The sequence below is a fragment of the Heptranchias perlo genome, chromosome 14 (genome assembly GCF_035084215.1).
Source record: "Heptranchias perlo isolate sHepPer1 chromosome 14, sHepPer1.hap1, whole genome shotgun sequence".
Classification (NCBI taxonomy): Eukaryota; Metazoa; Chordata; class Chondrichthyes; order Hexanchiformes; family Hexanchidae; genus Heptranchias; species Heptranchias perlo.
In genome coordinates this window covers 2,703,392-2,712,159 of record NC_090338.1, presented here as the reverse complement: position 1 = coordinate 2,712,159, position 8,768 = coordinate 2,703,392, and the positions used below count along the sequence as shown (strand labels likewise).

The following is an 8,768-nucleotide window of genomic DNA, read 5'->3' as shown; positions in this document are numbered from 1 at the left end:
TGTCTGTGTCCTGTCTGGTCTGTGTGTGTCTGTGTCTGGTCTCTGTCTGTCTCTGTATGTCTGGACTGTGTCTGGTCTCTGTCTGTCTGTCTGTGTCCTGTCTGGTCTGTGTGTGTGTCTGGTGTCTATCTGTGTCTGGTGTCTATCTGTGTCTGGTCTCTGTCTGTCTGTCTGTGTCTGGTCTCTGTCTGTCTGTGTGTGTCTGGTCTCTGTCTGTGTCTGGTCTCTGTCTGTCTGTCTGTGTCTGGCCTCTGTCTGTCTGTCTCTGTCTGTGTCTGATCTCTGTCTGTCTGTCTGTCTCTGTCTGTGTCTGGTCTCTGTCTGTCTGTCTGTGTCTGTTCTCTGTCTGTCTGTCTGAGAATGTTTTTTTCACACATCACTGATGGGTTTCTCTCACTCTCAGGTTCTTCACTGCAGCCATTTTTTCGCTTTGTGCCGGAGCCGGTTCACCGTCTCCCGGACCCGGACCCCGGGAATCCGCCTCTCCCCCCGGACCCGGACCCCGGGAATCCGCCTCTCCCCCCGGACCCGGACCCCGGGAATCCGCCTCTCCCCCCGGACCCGGACCCGCTCCATCCCCCGGACCTGGACCCGGACCCCCGGAGCCGGTGAGTGAATTTCTCCAGACCATTTTCAGGGATACTCGGAGTGACCCCCCTCTCCCCCTCCCTCACTCCCTCCTCTCTCCCTCACTCCCTCCTCCTCACTCTCCCCTCCCTCCCCCCTCCCTCACTCCCCCTCACTCTCCCTCTCCCCCTCCCTCTCCCCCCACTCCCCCCTCCCTCTCCCTCTCCCCCCCCTCACTCACTCTCCCTCACTCCCCCCCCTCTCCCTCTCCCTCACTCCCCCCCCTCTCCCTCTCCCTCCTCTCTCCCCCTCACTCTCCCTCACTCCCCCCCCTCTCCCTCTCCCTCACTCCCTCCTCTCTCCCTCACTCCCCCCCCCCCCGAGACTCGGGGTTTGTCACCGGGCGGAAAAATGGATAAATTGCTGATAAAGATGATGAGTGACGGCGGGCACCGACTGGGCGGATTTGTTCTTAAATTAAACCCAGGAGCCTGTCACCAGTCGCGGGGCTTTTTTCCATTCACCGCAATTTCCTCACATTTAAATTCTCTGCATCGCAGGGCGGGATTTTCACCCCCGATTCCCGGAGCTCAGACCCCCGACCCCCCGCTCCAGGGACCGGGGAGGAAAAGATCAAACACCCGGGGAGAGGGAGAGGGAGAGGGGGGAGGGGGGGAGAGGGAGGGGCGGGAGAGGGGGGAAGGGAGAGGGGAATGGGGGGGGAAGGGGGGGGAATGGGGGGGGGGGACATGGGGAGAGGGAGGGGGGGGAGGGGGGGAGGAGGGGAGGGAGGGGGGGGGGAGGAGGGGGGGAATGGGGAGAGGGGGAGGGGGGGGGGGAGGAGGGGGGGAATGGGGAGAGGGGAATGAGGGGGGGGGGAGCGGGGTTTGAGGTTTGAGGGTTTCAGGGTCGGGCGGGTTTTCGTTTTGTGTTCATGCGGCGCCCGATCCGCGATTAAACCGACAGCAGGTCCGGACCCCCCTCATCCCAATCTCATCCCATCCCATCTCCCTCATCCCATCCCCCTCATCCCAATCTCATCCCATCCCATCTCCCTCATCCCATCCCCCTCATCCCAATCTCATCCTATCCCCCTCATCTCATCCCATCCCATCCCATCTCCCTCATCCTTTCCCATCCCATCTCCCTCATCCTATCTCATCCCATCCCATCTCCCTCATCCTATCTCATCCCATCCCATCTCCCTCATCCTATCTCATCCCATCCCATCTCCCTCATCCTATCCCATCCCATCTCCCTCATCCTTTCCCATCCCATCCCATCTCCCTCATCCTATCTCATCCCATCTCCCTCATCCTATCTCATCCCATCCCATCTCCCTCTTCCCATCCCATCCCATCTCCCTCATCCTATCTCATCCCAATCCCATCTCCCTCATCCCAATCTCATCTCCCTCACCCATCTCATCTCCCTCATCCTATCCCATCCCCCCATCCCATCGCATCTCCCTCATCCCATCCCATCTCATCTCCCTCATCCTATCCCATCTCCCTCATCCCATCCCATCCCCCTCATCCTATCCCATCTCCCTCATCCCATCCCATCTCATCTCCCTCATCCTATCCCATCTCCCTCATCCCATCCCATCTCATCTCCCTCATCCTATCCCATCTCCCTCATCCTATCCCATCCCATCTCCCTCATCCTATCCCATCCCATCTCCCTCATCCTATCCCATCCCATCTCCCTCATCCCAATCCATCCCATCTCCCTCATCCCATCCCATCTAATCTCCCTCATCCCATCCCATCTCATCTCCCTCATCCCATCCCATCTCATCTCCCTCATCCCATCCCATCTCATCTCCCTCATCCCATCTCTCATCCTATCCCATCCCATCTCCCTCATCCCATCCCATCTCCCTCATCCCATCCCATCTCCCTCATCCTATCCTATCCCATCTCCCTCATCCCATCCCATCCCATCTCATCTCCCTCATCCTATCCCATCCCATCTCCCTCATCCTATCCCATCCCATCCCATCTCCCTCATCCCATCCACCTCATCCCATCCCATCCCATCTCCCTCATCCTATCCCATCCCATCTCCCTCAACCCATCCCATCCCAATCCCTCCTCTCCCACATCCCATCCCATCCCATCTCCCTCATCCCAACCCATCCCATCATCCCCCTCATCCCATCCCATCATCTCCCTCATCCCATCCCATCCCAATCCCTCCTCTCCCTCATCCCATCCCATCCCATCTCCCTCATCCCAACCCATCTCATCATCCCCCTCATCCCATCCCATCCCATCTCATCCTACCTCTCCCTCATCCCAACCCATCCCATCATCCCCCTCATCCCATCCCATCATCCCCCTCATCCCATCCCATCCCATCTCATCCTTCCTCTCCCTCATCCCATCCCATCTCCCTCATCCCATCCCATCTCCCTCATCCCATACCAACTCCCTCATCCCATCTCATTCCATCTCCCTCCTCTCCCTCAGCTCATCCCATCTCCCAAATTTCCCTTATCTCATCTCTATTTCAATGGAGACATACCATCCAACAGCACAGAATTAACACACTCACTCACACTCACAGACTCTCACTCACTCACAGACTCTCACACACACAGACTCTCACACTCACACAGACTCTCATACAATCTCACTCTCACACACAAACTCGCACACTCACTAACACTTATTAAAGACACACTTGCACTCACACACCCACACACACACACACCTGTGTGTTTGCTAATATAAAAATAAGACTTTTGCCGTGCAGTGTTGGTTGGTGGGGTGAATGTCAACGGTCCATTTAATGCCGGGTTTTTGTGGCCTTTCTCAATGCCCTACAGTCATGTGATGGTTCTGTTACTGGACTAATAATCCAGAGAAAGTGACTCCAAATCCCACCAGGGCAGTTTGAGAATTTGAATTCTGCTAAAAAGAGTTTAATTGCTGGAAAAAAAGAGAGTGGGGAATGTGGGGAACAGTCTGTCCCCAGACCAAGCAGAGAGTGGGGAATGTGGGGAACAGTCTGTCCCCAGACCAAGCAGAGAGTGGGGAATGTGGGGAACAGTCTGTCCCCGGACCGAGCAGAGAATGGGGAATGTGGGGAACAGTCTGTCCCCGGACCGAGCAGAGGGTGGGGAATGTGGGGAACAGTCTGTCCCCGGACCGAGCAGAGAATGGGGAATGTGGGGAACAGTCTGTCCCCGGACCAAGCAGAGAGTGGGGAATGTGGGGAACAGTCTGTCCCCAGACCAAGCAGAGAGTGGGGAATGTGGGGAACAGTCTGTCCCCGGACCGAGCAGAGAATGGGGAATGTGGGGAACAGTCTGTCCCCGGACCGAGCAGAGGGTGGGGAATGTGGGGTACGGTCTGTCCCCGGACCGAGCAGAGAATGGGGAATGTGGGGTACGGTCTGTCCCCGGACCAAGCAGAGAGTGGGGAATGTGGGGTACGGTCTGTCCCCGGACCGAGCAGAGAATGGGGAATGTGGGGAACAGTCTGTCCCCGGACCGAGCAGAGGGTGGGGAATGTGGGGTACGGTCTGTCCCCGGACCGAGCAGAGAATGGGGAATGTGGGGTACGGTCTGTCCCCGGACCGAGCAGAGAATGGGGAATGTGGGGTACGGTCTGTCCCCGGACCGAGCAGAGGCAAATTCAACAGGGAGTTGGATAGATATTTGGTGCAGGGAGGGTTTGAGGGCTGTAGCAGTAGGAAGATACTATGGGATGTTTTGAACTTTCAAAAGGGAATTGGATAAATACTTGAAGGGAAAATTTTTTGCCAGGTTATGGGGAAAGAGCGGGGGAATGGGACTAATTGGGTAGTTCTTTCAAAGAGCCGGCACAGGCACGATGGGCTGAATGGCCTCCTCCTGTGCTGTATGATCCTATGATTTCTCCAGTTCAGGTTCTTCAACAAAATGCCAAGAATAGTGTAGATCCAGGGGACTGGGAGAGATACAAAGCAAAGCAAAGGAAGACAAAATAGATAGAGCTACAAAAAGGGAATTTGAAAAGAAATTTGCGAGGGATTTCAAGATTAACACAAAAAGTTTTTCCAATTATATTAGAAGAGGAAGGGCAATGGGGGCCCTTTAATAACAGATGTGGGTAATATTTCAAATGAAAATAAGGAAATGGCAGACTTGCTGAATAATTACTTTGTGTCAGTCGGCACAGGAGAGGAGGAGGATAATATACCCGACATTCACTAATAATGAATCAAGGACTGGAACTCACTAAAGTTAACGTAAGAAAGAAAACAGTATTAGAAAAAATAATGGCGCTAAAGACAGACCAATCCCAGGACCTGATGGTTTCCACCCCAGGGTTTTAAAGGAAGTCGATGAGGACATTGCAGATTCTTTAACCATAATCTTCCAAAGCTCTCGATTCAGGAATTGTCCCTTTAGTTTGGAAAATTGCAAATGTAACTCCATTATTTAAGAAAGGTGAGAGAGAGAAGCCAGGAAATTATAGACCTGTTAGTCTAACATCTGTTGTGGGGAAGTTATTGGAATCTATAATTAAGGACTGAGTGACTGAGCACTCAGAGAAATTTGAGCTGATTAGAGAGAGCCAACATGGATTTGTAAAGTGTAGGTCATGTCTAACAAACCTAATGGAATTTTTTGAGCAAGGAAATGTCTATGGATGTAGTTTATATGGACTTCCAGAAGGTATTCCAAAAGGTTCCACATAAGAGACTTAGCTAAAATTAAAGCTCATGGAATTGAACAAAAGTACATATGAAATAGGAGCAGGAGTAGGCCATTCAGCCCCTCGAGCCTGCTCCGCCATTCAATAAGATCATGGCTGATCTTCAACCTCAACTCCACATTCCCGCCCGATCCCCATATCCCTTGAATCCCCTAGAGTCCAAAAATCTATTGATCTCAGTCTTGAATATTCTCAACGACTCAGCGTCCACAGCCCTCTGGGGTAGAGAATTCCAAAGATTCGCAACCCTCTGAGTGAAGAAATTCCTCCTCATCTCAGTCTTAAATGGCTGACCCCTTATCCTGAGATTATGCCCCCTAGTTCTGGACTCTCCAGCCAGGGGAAACAGCCTCTCAGCATCTACCCTGTCAAGCCCCCTCAGAATCTTATATGTTTCAATGAGCTCACCTCTCATTCTTCTAAACTCCAGAGAGTATAGGCCCATTCTGCTCAACCTCTCCTCATAGGACAACCCTCTCATCCCAGGAATCAATCTAGTGAACCTTCATTATACCGCCTCTAAGGCAAGTATATCCTTCCTTGGATAAGGAGACCAAAACTGTACACAGTACTCCACCAAAGTCCTGCACAACTGTAGTAAGCCTTTCCTTACTCTTGTACTCCAACCCCCTTGCAATAAAGACCAACATTCCATTTGCCTTCCTAATTACTTGCTGTACCTGCATACTAACTTTCTGTGTTTCGTGTACAAGGACACCCAAATCTCTCTGAACACCAACATTTAATTGATTCTGACCATTTAAAAAATATTCTGTTTTTCTATTTTTCCTACCAAAGTGAATAACCTCACATTTCCCCACATTATACTCCATCTGCCACCTTCTTGCCCACTCACTTAACCTGTCTATATCCCTTTGCAGACTCTTTGTGTTCTCCTCACAGCTTACTTTCCCACCTAGCTTTGTATCATCAGCAAACTTGGATACATTGCATTGCATTTATATAGCACCTTTCACGACCTGAGTCCGAAGTTAGAGTCTTAAATTTAAACAAAGTCAATGACGTGGGTATGAGGGGCAACTTGGTTAAGGTAGATTGGGAAATTAGATTAAAAGATAGAATGGTAGATAAGCAATGGTGAATATTTAAAGAAATAATTCATAATTTTCAATGAACATACATTCCCTTGAGGAATAAAAACTCCACGGGAAAAATTATCCAACCGTGGTTAACTGGAGAAGTTAGGATAGTATTAGATTAAAAGGAGAGGCCTATAATGTTACCAAAAAGAGTAGAAAGCCTGAGGATCGGGAGGGTTTTAAAAATCAGCAAAAGATGACCAAGAAATTGCTAAAAAGGGAGAAAATAAAATGAGAGTAAACTAGCAAGAAATATAAAATCAGATTGTAAGAGCTTCTCCAAGTATGTAAAAAGGAAGAGAGCAGCAAAAGTAAACGTTGGTCCCTTAGAGGCTGAGACAGGAGAAATTATAATGGGGAATCAGGAAATGGCAGAGACATTAAACAAATATTTTGTATCTGTCTTCACAGTAGAAATCACAAAAAGACATACCAGAAATAGTGGGGAACCAAGGGGCTAATGTTAGTGAGGAACTTAAAACAATTAATATCAGTAGAGAAAAAATACTGGAGAAATTAATGGGACTAAAAGCCGACAAATCCTCTGGACCTGATGGCCTACATCCGAGGATTTTAAAAGAGGCGGCTGCAGAGATAATGAATGCATTGGTTGTGATATTCCAGAATTAAATAGATTCTACAATGGTCCCTGTGGATTGGAAGGTAGCAAATGTAACCCCACAATGCAAGAAAGGAGGGAGAGAGAAAACAGGGAACGACAGGCCAGTTAGCCTGACATTCGTAGGAAAAATGCTGGAATCCATTATTAAGGAAGTGGCAACAGGGCACTTAGAAAATCATAATATGATTAGGCAGAGTCAACATGGTGAAAGGGAAATCTTGTTTGACAAATTTATTAGAGTTTTTTGAGGGTGTAACGAGCAGGGTAGATAAAGGGGAACCAGTGGATGTCGTATGTTTGGATTTTCAAAAGGCATTCGATAAGATGCCACACAAAAGGTTGTTACACAAGATTAGGGCTCATGGGATTGGGGGTAATATATTAGCGTGGAAAGAAGATTGGTTAACGGACAGAAAACAGAGAGTAGGAATAAACAGGTCATTCTCAGGTTGGCAGGCTGTAACTAGTGGGGTGCCACAAGGATCGGTGCTCGGGCCTCAGCTATTTACAATCTATATTAATGACTTGGATGAAGGGACCGAGTGTAAAGTATCCAAGTTTGCTGATGATACAAAGCTAGGTGGGAAAGTAAGCTGTGAGGACACAAAGAGTCTGCAAAGGGATATAGACAGGTTAAGTGAGTGGGCAAGAAGGGGGCAGATGGAGTATAATGTGGGGAAATGTGAGGTTATTCACTTTGGTAGGAAGAATAGAAAAGCAAAATATTTTTTAAAAGGTGAGAGTCTAAGAAATGATGGTAGTCAGAAGGATTTGGGTGTCCTTGTACATGAATCACAGAAAGTTAACATGCAGGTATAAGCAATTAGGAAGGCAAATGTTATGTTAGTCTTTATTGCAAGTGGTTTGGAGTACAAGAGTAACGAGGTCTTGCTGCAATTATATGGTGTACCGCATACAGTTTTGGTCTCCTTATCTAAGGAAGGATATACTTGCCTTAGAGGCGGTGCAATGAAGGTTCACTAGATTGATTCCTGGGATGCAAGGGTTGTCCTATGAGGAGAGATTGAGTAGAATGGGCCTATACTGTCTGGGGTTTAGAAGAATCATAGAATCATAGAATCATAGAAGTTACAACATGGAAACAGGCCCTTCGGCCCAACATGTCCATGTCGCCCAGTTTATACCACTAAGCTAGTCCCAATTGCCTGCACTTGACCCATATCCCTCTATACCCATCTTACCCATGTAACTGTCCAAATGCTTTTTAAAAGACAAAATTGTACCCGCCTCTACTACTGCCTCTGGCAGCTCGTTCCAGACACTCACCACCCTTTGAGTGAAAAAATTGCCCCTCTGGACCCTTTTGTATCTCTCCCCTCTCACCTTAAATCTATGCCCCCTCGTTATAGACTCCCCTACCTTTGGGGAGTCTATGAGGTGATCTCATTGAAACATATAAAATTCTTAGAGGGCTTGACAGGGTAGATGCAGAGAGGCTGTTTCCCCTGGCTGGAGAGTCCAGAAATAGGGGGCATAATCTCAGGATAAGGGGTCGGCCATTTAGCACCGAGATGAGGAGAAATTTCTTCACTCAGAGAGTTGTGAATCTTTGGAATTCTCTACCCCAGAGGGCTGTGGATGCTCAGTCGTTGAGTATATTCAAGACTGAGATCGATGGATTTTTGGACACTAAGGGAATCATGGGATATGGGGATCAGGCGGGAAAGTGGAGTTGAGGTCGAAGATCAGCCATGATCTTATTGAATGGTGGAGCAGGCTCGAGGGGCCGTATGGCCTACTCCTGCTCCT

At 49.2% G+C, this 8,768-nt stretch overlaps 1 protein-coding gene across 1 annotated transcript in view; it reads left to right on the top strand.

Annotated features, from left to right (window-relative positions):
* Nucleotides 1–385: 385 nt before the first annotated feature.
* Nucleotides 386–8,768, top strand: part of cyfip2 (cytoplasmic FMR1 interacting protein 2) — a 174,092-nt gene continuing 165,709 nt past the window's right edge. Inside the window, exon 1 of the mRNA XM_067995942.1 lies at nt 386–608. The gene's annotated coding sequence lies outside the window, so the exon portion shown is untranslated. The remainder of the gene's footprint in view (nt 609–8,768) is intronic.